The sequence below is a fragment of the Chiloscyllium plagiosum genome, chromosome 16 (genome assembly GCF_004010195.1).
Source record: "Chiloscyllium plagiosum isolate BGI_BamShark_2017 chromosome 16, ASM401019v2, whole genome shotgun sequence".
In the NCBI taxonomy this organism is placed as follows: Eukaryota; Metazoa; Chordata; class Chondrichthyes; order Orectolobiformes; family Hemiscylliidae; genus Chiloscyllium; species Chiloscyllium plagiosum.
The window spans coordinates 72,423,249-72,435,238 of record NC_057725.1 but is presented as its reverse complement, the minus strand read 5'-3'; positions in this window follow the sequence as shown (position 1 = coordinate 72,435,238).

The window sequence follows — 11,990 nt, the reverse complement described above, 5'->3', positions numbered from 1 at the left end:
AATACAACGTAGAACATTTTCGTGCAGTGCAGGCCCTTTATGGAACTGCTCGGCTGATAAATAAACATTAGACTAATACAACACAAAATATAACAGCGCAGTACTGGGCCATTCTGGAACCGCTCCGCTAATACAGGTTGTTTGACTCATAGAACACAGAACATTACACCGCAGTTCAGACCGTTTATGGGATCACACGGCTCATAAAGGAATTTAGACTAATACAACATGGAATATCACAGCGCAGTACAGGTTGTTTATGGAACCACTTGGCTAAGAAATAAAGTTACACTCATAGAAAATAGATCATTCCATCGCAGTACTGGCCCTTTTTGAACTGCTCAGCTAATGCAGGAAGTTAGATTCACAGAACATAGAACGTTACAGCGCCGTACACACCCTTCATTGAACCGCTTGGCTGATAAAGGAAGTTTGACTAATACAACATAGAACATGACAGTGCACTGCAGGTCCTTTATGGAACTACCTGGGCAATAAATGAAGGTAGACTAGTACAACATAAAACATTACAGCGCAGTACAGGCCCTTTAAGGAACTGCTCGGCTCATAAAGGAAATCAGACTGATATAACATAGAACATGATATCTTAGCACAGGCCCTTTATGGAACCGCCAGACTGATAAACGAAGCTAGACAAATCAACATAGAACATTACAGCGCCGTACAGGCCCTTTATGGAACCACTCAGATAATAAAGCAAGTTAGAATAATACAATATTGAACATTCCAGCGCAGAACAAGCGGTTTATGGAACTACTTGGCTAATAAAGGAAGTTAGACTCATACAACATAGCCCTTTACAGCGCAGTACAGACCTTTTATGGAACCGATTGGCTAATAAAGGAAGTTAGAATAATATAACAAAGAACATTACAGCACCGTACAGGCCCCTTATGCAACAGCTCAGCTATTGATGGACTTTAGACTCATAGAACACAGACCATTCCATCGCAGTATTGGCCCTTTCGGCTAATACAGGAAGTTAGTCACACAGAAAATATAACGTTACAGCACAGTACACGCAAATCATTGAACCGCACGGATGAAGAAGAAAGCTCGAATAATACCACATAGAACATTACAGTGCAGTATACTTTCTGTATTAGTCTACAGTCTTCTATTAGCTGAGCGTTTCAATAAAAAGCCTGTGCTGAGCTGTGATGTTCTATGTTCTATGAGTCTAACTTCCTTTATTGTCCGAACAGTTCCATAAGGGACTCGTACTGCGCGTTCATGTTCTCTGTTTTACTCGTCTAACTTCCTTTTTTAGAGGACCGGTCGCTATAAGGGCCTGTACTGTGCTGTAATGTTCTATGATTTATTCGTCTAACTTCCTTTATTAGCTGATCCGTTGCTTAGAGGGCCTGTACTGCGCTGTAATTTTCAATGTTGTATGAGTATAGCATCCTCTATTAGCGAGTGGTTCCATAAAGGGCCTGTACGGCGCTGTAATGTTCTATGTTGATTTGTCTAGCTTCGTTTATCAGTCTGGCGGTTCCATAAAGGGCCTGTGCTAAGATATCATGTTCTATGTTATATCAGTCTGATTTCCTTTATGAGCCGAGCAGTTCCTTAAAGGGCCTGTACTGCGCTGTAAAGTTTTATGTTGTACTAGTCTACCTTCATTTATTGCCCAGGTAGTTCCATAAAGGACCTGCAGTGCACTGTCATGTTCTATGTTGTATTAGTCAAACTTCCTTTATCAGCCAAGCGGTTCAATGAAGGGTGTGTACGGCGCTGTAACGTTCTATGTTCTGTGAATCTAACTTCCTGCATTAGCTGAGCAGTTCAAAAAGGGCCAGTACACCGATGGAATGATCTATTTTCTACGAGTGTAACTTTATTTCTTAGCCAAGTGGTTCCATAAACAACCTGTACTGCGCTGTGATATTCCATGTTGTATTAGTCTAAATTCCTTTATGAGCCGTGTGATCCCATAAACGGTCTGAACTGCGGTGTAATGTTCTGTGTTCTATGAGTCAAACAACCTGTATTAGCGGAGCGGTTCCAGAATGGCCCAGTACTGCGCTGTTATATTTTGTGTTGTATTAGTCTAATGTTTATTTATCAGCCGAGCAGTTCCATAAAGGGCCTGCACTGCACGAAAATGTTCTACGTTGTATTCGTCGAACTTGATTTAGTAGCCGGGCAGTTCCATATTGGGCCTGTACTGATCTTTAATGTTCCATGTCCTGTCAGTCTAATTTCCTTTATTAGCTGAGCGATTCCTTAATGCACCTACATTGCGCTGTAATGTTCTATGTTACATGAGCCTAACATCCTCCAGTAGCCGAACAGTTCTATAAAGAGCATGTACTGTGCTATAATGTTCAATTTTGTTTTAGTTTAACGTCTTGTATTAGACGAGCCTATGCTGAGATTTTATGTTCTTTGAGTCTAACTTCCTTTATTAGCCGTTACATTAAGAGCCTGAGCTGCGTTGCCATGTACTGCACTGTAATGTTCTGTGTTGTATTGGTCTAACTTCCTTAATTATCTGAAAGGTTCCATAAATTGCCTATGACTCTGCTACAATGTTCTATGTTCTATGAGTGCAACTTTATTTAGATTAGATTAGATTACTTTACAGTGTGGAAACAGGCTCTTCGGCCCAAAAAGTTCACACCGATCCGCCGAAACACAAACCACCCATACCCCTACATTTACCCCTTACCTAACACTACGGACAATTTAGCATGGTCAATTCACCTGACCTGCACATCTTTGGACTGTGGGAAGAAACCAGAGCACCCGGAGGAAACCCACGCAGACACGGGGAGAATGTGCAAACTCCACACAGTCAGTCGCCTGAGGCGGGAATTGAACCCGGGTCTCTAGCTAACCACTGTGCCACTGCGCCGCCCATTAGTTTAACGTCCTTTATTAGCCACACAGTTCCGCCACTATTTATTCGCTGAGCGGTTCCATAATCAGCCTGTACTGCGCTATGATAGTCTATGTTGTATTAGTCAAAATTTCTTTATTAGCCGAACGGTTCCATAAAGGGCCTGTACTGTTCTGTCATGTTTTTGTTTTATTAGTCCAACTTGATTTATTAGCCGGGCAGTTCCATACTGGGCCTATACTGAGCTGTAATGTTCCATGTCCTATAAGTCTAACTTCGTTTATCAGCACAGCGATTCCTTAAAGGACCTGTGCTTTACTGTAATGTTCTATGTTGTCTGTGACTAACATTCTCTATTAGCCAAACATTTCCATAAAGGGCATTTACTGTGCTGTAATGTTCCATGTTGTTTTAGTTTGACGTCTTGTATTAGTAGAGCGGCTCCATAAACTGCCTGTGCTGAGCTTTTATGTTCTCTGTGTCCAACCTCCTTTCTTGGCCGTGTGGTTCCATTAAGGGCCTGTGCTGCGCTGTCATGTCCTATATTGTATTAATCTAACTTCCTTTATTAGCCGAGCGGTTCCATGAATGGCCTGTCCTGCGCTATCATGTTCTATGTTGTATTATTCCAACGTCCTTTTCTTATCTGAGAGGTTCCATAAAGGGCCTGTACTGTACTGTAATATTCTATATTCTATGAGTGTAACTTTATTTATTAGCTGAGTCATTCCATAATCAATTTGTACTGCACTGTGATATTTTATGTTATATTAGTCTAAATTCCATTATTAGCCGAGCGATTCCCTAAACGGTCTGAACTACGCTGCAATGTGCTTGGTTGTACAATCTAACACCTTGTATTAGCCGAGAGGTTCTGAAAAGGGCCTGCACTGCGTCGTCATATTTTATGGTGTATTAGTCTAAGTTTCTTTATCGGCCAAGCGGTTCCATAAATGGCCTGTACTGTGCTGTCATGGTTGGAGTTACAGGCCTCGAGGTATTCTCTGGCATGTCTTTGCTTAGCCTGTCCCAGGATAGATGTGTTGTCGCAGTCGAAATGGTGTTTGTTTTTCTTCCGTGTGTAAAAAAACAATTCGACTGGGACAACACATCTATCCTGGGACAGGCTAAGCAAAGACATGCCAGATAATTACTAGATGCCTGGCACTCCACCCACAGCGCCATAAACAATCACATAGATCTAGATACCATCCAACAACCCCTCAGAAAACGAACAGGAAATGACATCACACCAAAACCCAGCTACCCCATCCAGGACAAATATATAAATAGAAAGCAGGAGACAACAGCTTTGCTTCACTTGGAGGTCGCCACTGATGAGTTACTTAGCCAGATAATGAAATGTCTGGATATCAAACCTACAGCTCAGCGAGCAAACCTCCACCATGTAATGTTTTATGTTGTGTTGGTCTAACTTTCTTTATTATCTGATTGGTTCCATAAAGGGCCTGTACTGTGCTGTAGTGTTCTATATTCTATCCCTGGCCTTCCAACATTTTGCTGCTTATGTGACGAACAATGTTTCACAGATTGTTGTGTGCATGGACTATGTTGTTTTACTCGAAATTCCTGTATGAGCGGACCAGTTCCAGAAAGGATCTGTACTGCGTTGTTTTGCACTATTTTGTATGAGTCTAATTTCCTTTATTAGCCGAGCTCTTCCATTAGGTCTCTGTACTGCGCTGTCATATTCTGTGTTGTATTACTCTTAGTTTGTTTATCAGCCATGCGGTTCAATAAAGGGCCTGTACTGCGCCGCCATGAGCTATGCTGTATTTGTCTGAACTCCATATTAGCCGAGCAACTCCATAAAGGACCTGCACCCCTTTGTAATGTTCCTTGTTGTATTAATCTAAATTCCTTTTGTATCTGAGCGATTCCATAAAGGGCCTGTATTGCACCATTATGTTCTATGTTGCATGAGTCCAACGTCTATGTTCTGCGAGTCTAGCCTCCTGTATGAGACGAGCAATTCAGAAAGGGCATGTACTGCGCTGTAATGTACTGTATTGTATGAGTCTACCTTAAATTATAAGCCAACCGGTTGCATAAAAGGCCTGCACTGCGTTGTAATGTTCCATGTTGTAAAGTCGAACATCCGTTATTAGCCAAGCCATTCCATAAATAATGCTCAATCGCATATGAGTCTAACTTCCTTTATTAGCCAAGCGGTTACATAAAGGGCTTGTACTGCACTCTAATGTTCTGTGTTCACGGTGTATACCTTCCTTTATTGGCCGAGCGCCTCCAGAAAGGACCTGTACTGTGAAGTAATGTTCTTTGTTGTATTAGTTTAACTTTCGTAATTGGCAAAGCGGTTACATAAAGGGCCTGCACTGCACTGTCAAATTCTTTGTTGTATCACTGTAATTTCCATCAACAAGCGAGCGTTTCCATAAAGGTCCTGTCCTGCAGTGACATGTTCTATGTTGTTTTCGTCTAACTTCCTTTATTTGCCGAGTGGTTCCATATAGGACCTGCAGTGCGCTGTCATGTTCTATGTTGTATTAATCTCGCTTCCTTTTCTCGCTGAGCGGTTCAATAAAGGGCCTGTACTGACCTGTCATTTTCAATGTTCTACGAGTATAACTTCATTTATAAGCTAAGAGTTTACATAAATGGCCTGTACTGCGCTGTAATTTTCTATGTTCTTCGAGTCTCATAGCTATAATTATCCGAGTGGTTGCATAAAAGCCCTGTAATGCTGTGTAATGTTCTATGTTCAGTCAGTGTAACTTACTTTGCTGCTGAGTGGTTTCATAAAAGACTTGTACTGTAATGTTCTACGTTGTATTAGTCTAACTTACTTCATTCCTGAAGAATGGCTTATGCCCAAAACGTCGATTCTCCTGTTCCTTGGATGCTGCCTGACCTGCTGCGCTTTTCCAGCAACACATTTTCAGCTCTGATCTCCAGCATCTGCAGTCCTCACTTTCTCATCCTAACTTACTTCAGGAGCCAAGTGGTTCCCTGAAGGGTCTGTACTGCGCTGTAATGTCCTATGTTCTATTCGTCTAACTTCCTTTATTAGCCATGCGGTTCCATAAAAAGCCTGTAATGCGTCGTCATGTTCTATGTTGTATTATTCTAACATCTGTCATTCGCCGTGCGGTTCCATAAAGGGCCTGTACTGCGCTGTAATATTATATGTTGTATTAGTCAAACATCCGGCATTAGCTAAGCAGTTGCATAAAGGACCTGTACTGAGCTGTAACGCTCCATGTTCTATGAATCTAACATCCGTTATCATGCAAGTGGTGCCCTATAGAGACTATTCTGTACTGTACTGTTCTATGTTCTCTGAGTGTAATACCCTGCATTAGCCGAGCGGTTCCATAAAGGGCCTTTGCTGCGCTATAATGTTCTACATTGTATTAGATTTACTTTCTTTACCAGCCGAACGGTTCCATAATGGGTCTGCACTGCGCTATAATGCTTCATGTTCTCTGAGTCTGATTTCCATTGTCAAGCAAGTGATTCCACATTGGGCCTGTGCTGCGCTGTAATGTTCTAACTTGTATTGGTCTAACTTCCTTTATTGGCTGAGCATTTCCTTCAAGGACCTGTACTGCGCTGTGATTTTGTATGTTGTATTAGTCTAAATACCTTTATTAGCCGACCGGTTCCATAAAGGACCTGTGCTGTGCTGCAATGTTCTAAGTTGTATTAATATAATGTTCGGTATTAGCCAAGTGGTTGCATAAAGTGCCTATACTGCACTGTAATGTTTTATGTTCTGTTAGTCCAAATACCTTTAATAACCGAGCATTTGCATATAGGGCCTATACTGCACTTTGATGTTCGATGTTGTATTAGTCTATCTTCCTTTATTAGCCGAGTTGTTCCATAAAGGACCAGTAATGTTCTATGTTCTATGAGTGAAAGTCGTTGTAATAGCCGAGTGTTTCCATAAAGGGCCAATCATGCGTTGTAATGTGCGATGTTCTTCGAGTCTAATGGTCATAATTATCCGAGTGGTTCCATAAAGAGCCTCGAACGCGGTGTAATCTTCAATGTTCAATGAGTTTGACTTTCTTTATTAACCGAGCGTTTTCAGAAAGGACATGTACTGTGCTGTGTTCTATGAGTGTATCTTCCTGTGTAAGCCGCGCAGTTCCATAAAGGGCACGTACTTCGCTGTAATGTTCTATGTTCTATGAGTGCACCATTCTTTATTAGCTGAACGGTTCCATAAAGAGGCGCGCTGCACTGTCACATTGGATGTTGTATTAGTCGAACTTCCTTTACCAGCCGAGCGATCCCATATGCGCTGTCATATTCTATGTTCTCTGAGTCTAACTTCTATATTAACCAAGCAGTTCGATAAAAGACCTGTATTACGCTGTGATGGTCGATGTTATATTCGTGTGACTTCATTTGTGAGCTGAGAGGTTGCATAAAGGTCCTGTACTGTGTTGTAATGTTCTATGTTGTATTAGTCTAACTTCCTGTATTAGCCGATAGGTTCCATTTGGGCCTTTACTACACTGTAATGATCTATGTTCTCTGAGTCTAACTTCCTTTTTTAGGCGACCGGTTCCATAAAGGGTCTGTACTGCGCTGTAATGTTCTATGTTGTCTTTGTCTGACTTCCTTTATCGTGCAACCAGGTCCATAAAGGGCCTGTACTGCTCTGTAATTTTCTATGTTGTATTAGTCTAACATTCAGCATTGACCGAGCAGTTCCATAAACTTCCACTATCATGCCTCCGGTTCCATAAATTGCCTCTACTACCCTGAAATGTCCTATGATCTATGATTCTAACTTCCTGCATTAGCTGAGCGGGCCTGTACTACACTGTAATGATCAATGTTCCTTGAGTCTAACTTCCTTTATTGGGCGATTGGTTTCATAAAGGGCCTGTACTGCACTGTAATGATCTATGTTGTATTAATCTAACTTCCTTTTTCAGCCGAACAGTTCCATGCAGGGCATGTTCTGCGCTGTGATGGTCTATGAGACTAACTTCCTTTTTTGGCAAAGCGATTCCTGAAAGGCCCTGTACTGCGTTGTAATGTTCTATTTTGTATTTGTATTTCAATCAATCTCCAAAATACAAGTTCTCTCAGCAGGCAATTTTGATAAAAATGTACTCGAGATAATTCTATAAAGCAAGTTGCAGACAAGTAGAAGGGCCCACCAGGCAAGTCAGCATTTCCAGACCGCAGGGATATCCCTTTTACACATTCCTCTTTTTACAAATCGACCATGCTTCAGTTCTTTTCTGAGCTGCTTTCTGGAAATTCGGGTGCCACCAGGTTTGTAATAAAGTATTTTACTCTTTCCCCAAGCGTCTCCAATTATGCATAGAAACAACGAGGTTGTGAGCAAAGAAGGATCACAAACATGTCCCACAGGGATCATCCACGGCTTGGTTTGAGCATCGAGGGAGCACCCCATTTGAGTCCATTGTTTTTTTCTGTTCAGCAGGGTGTCTCCCTCTATGATATCTGTAAATTCCCCAGGTCTAGGATACCCAGCCTTATAGTGTCCATTGTTTGTGCTGTTCAGCAGGGTCTCCCGCCTCTGTACTTTCTGTGTCTTCCCAAGCTCTGGCATACCCGGCCTTATATTGTCAATTGTTTGTGCTGTTCAGCAAGGTCTCCCCTCTGTCATTTCTGTATTTTACCCAGGTCTGGCATACCCGTCCTTACATTGTGTCCAACCGGGTTTTACTGGGAACCCATTGGGGACAGAAGTTTGCACGTACCCACTCATTTCCTTTGGAGACTGTATCAGTTGCCTCAGCGTGAATCGAATATTTGATAACTGCCAGACTGGTTGGACAAAAGCAGCATTCCTAATAAGCTGTTCCGTGGAAGTTATTTATGGAAGTTCAATCCTCTGTGTTCCAAAAAGGCCATGCCAAAGGCACAACAAGAGTCGGGAAATATTTGAAGGTTCTCCTTTTGCTAGGCCCTTGGATTGTGGTTCGGTTTCGTTCTGGCCATCTCTGCAGACGACCTCCACTCACCTCATTAGCGACCGGGAATTCTTGGACCAGTTCATATTGTTTGTCTGGATCATGCCAGAGACACCAGAAGGAATATGTTGTAAAAGCATAACGTTAAACGAAGGTGAGTCAGCTTCCAGATTAAAGGCTTGATAAATGGTCACAAACCATTCCTAGTAATCACCTCCTGACTTCCCGTGTTTGGGATTGCATTCCAGTCCATCACCAATGTTTACAGGTATTTGTAAGGCTTGTTTTAACGACTGAATTGAGGGGTCTACCTGGGCATCATTGTTGTGGAATCTCTCCTTCGAGTCCCCGTAACTGTGGACAGACCCTGCACCACTCTTGCTCATCTATCCTTGTCACTTGCTAACCTCTGCAGGGGACAAGATCAATCAACAAAAAGCAAGCATTGTCCAACTGTATTGTCCTCTGGACATATTCAGCAAATGGGACTAGTTTCTCCTTGTGTTCAGGAGCTTGGTTCATTAACCTTACTCCGTTTCCCGGGACAGCCCCTCAGTGAGGATGGTCCAGGCCGGTCATCCTCATGATGTTGGTTATGAAGTTGGTGACCAATGCCAGACCATCCAACTTTAGAGTAAGAGGAAAGTTTACAATTGGGTGTTGTGCTGGGGACTATCAGGAGATGTTAGGGGCTCAGTGGGTAGCCTGGAATAAAATCCCCATTCCTCATCCATATTGGTGTGAACCCTATCTTTAAATAGTGTCAGTACATCAGATATTGTTTTTTTTTTAACTCAACGCCTCCACTTTCTATCGGATTGCCTCTTTCTATTACTAATTGGATGGACAATGTTCAATTTATTTTCAGGGATGGTCCAGCTGAACATTAATCAATGTAGCCATGCTTCAAATTAACCATGAGGCACTAGCACAGATCACTGACAATATATAAAGGTATAAAAACTATTAATTCTAATTTTGTAATGCAGGACTTAAACCATTTTAAAATGGTTTAAAAATATTGACTAATATAACTATATTCTCTAATTGAGAGATGGAAGCTGAACAAATTGTTGAGATATTTCACTGTTAATTAATAAGAACAGCAAGATTTTCATATCACAAAAATGATTCAGATCTGCTCAGGGTTGTATACTTTAATTTGGATCATGCGTGTTCTATTCTGTGCATTTTCCATTCTGCTATTCAATTAAAATTTTCTTCCTATTGAGTATGAGTTTTGTTAAGAATCTTCAATATAAACTGGAAATTCATGTTTTCAAAATCTAATTACATAATATAACACGTGCGCAGTTTCCATCTCTGAAGTCCATTGTAATTACCTGTTTCGAGTCTCTCAATTTAAATTGTAAGCTTGTTCTTTAGGCAGTTCTGATCAAGCGTTGCTCATTCCGACTGTTATAAGCTGCAAAATGACTGCAGCAGCTTGTCTACTCACAATATTTTTTGAGAATGTGCTAAGGATCATGGTAACAAAATGCTACTTATGCACAGCTAATAATGATTAATCTAAAGACACAGATATAAACAATAGCAAATTAGTTACAAACTAATGTTGAGCTGAATCTTCAGTTCTCAATGAGGAAGGGATATTGAAGTGGAAGAAAGCTACGACTGGCACTCCGTACTCACATACGGAAGGTTTTCTGAGAGAAAGTCTTTTCAGACAATGGGTGGTGCGGGTCTGGAATGTTTGCCTGGGAGGGTAGTGAGCGTTGGGTTCAGATACACCCTACCTTGAAAGTGGTGTCACAGGTAGCCAGGGTGGTGAAGGCAGTGTTTGTCACGTTTGACTTTATTGATCAGAACATTGAGCGGAGGAGTTGGGATATCTTGTTTGTAAGACCACTTTTAAAACACTGTATAAAGTTCGAGACGTCCAGATTTAGGAAGGATATTATTAAAGTAGGAGTAATTCTGAAAAGAGTTACGAGTAGGTTATCAGGACTGGACGGTTTGAGTTACAAGGAGAGATTGGATATGCTGGGACTGTTTCCTGTGTGGTGCGGTGCCAATCATGTGGGTTGGTTTGTCCTGGATTGTGTCAAGATTCTTGAGTGTTGTTGGAGATGCGCCCATCCAAGCAAGTGGGGAGTATTCCATTTTACTCCTGACTTGTGCCTTGGCGATGGTGGATAGAAGTTGGAGTGTCATTAGATGAGTTACTTGACACAGTATGCCTAGTCTCTGACCTGCTCTTGTGCCACTGTCTTTATGTGGTGAGTCCAGTTGAGTTTTGGTCAATGGTAACCCCGAGGATGTTGACAGTGGAGGATCCCGTGAAGGAAATAAAGTGAATGTCAAGGGCCTTGGTGAGAGTTTCTCTTATTGGTGATGGTCATTGCCTGGCATTTGTGGAGCGTGAAGGTTACTTGCCACTTGTCGACACCAGCCTGGATATTGTAAAGGTCTTCTTGCATTTGAGCATAGACTGCTTCAGTGTCTGAGGAGTTGCGAATGGTGCTGAACACTGTGCAATCATCGGCGAACATTCCTACTTCTGACCTTATGACAGAGGGAAGGTCATTGATGAAGCAGCAGTTGGGTATCATAAGGATGACTCAAATCAACGGAGAGTTTGCCAACTGATACCCATTGATTCCAGTTTTGCCAGGGATCCTTGATGCCATAAATGGCCAAATGCAGTCTTGATGTCAAGTGCTGTCACTCTCACCTCATTTCTGGAGGTCTGCTCTTTTGTCCATGTTTGAACCAAGGCTGTAATGAGATCGGGAGCTGATTAACACTGGCGAAACCCAAACTGGAAGTCACCTAGCAGTTTATTACTGAGCAGGTACTGCTTGTTATCACTGTTGCTGATCCCTTCCATCACGTTACTGATGAAACTTGTATCAACAGTGGGAAACCTGATGGAAATCATAATACAAGTTAGTTAAACATATACTTTGAGAAAAATAATTTATTACAAGACAGTCAACATGGCTTTGCCAATGGAAGGTCGTGTTTCACACTTTTGATTGAGTTCTTTGTTGAGGTAGGAAATGGGCAGGGGATGTGGGTTGTGCTGTAGATGTTATATTTTCGACAATAAAAGCTGATGTAAAATAACTGTGTAACTGCCATTTTCCATCACTGTCTCTACAGATTGGGAAAGAGCTTTGACGAGTTAGAGATGAGGTTTTACTTAGTGCGACAAT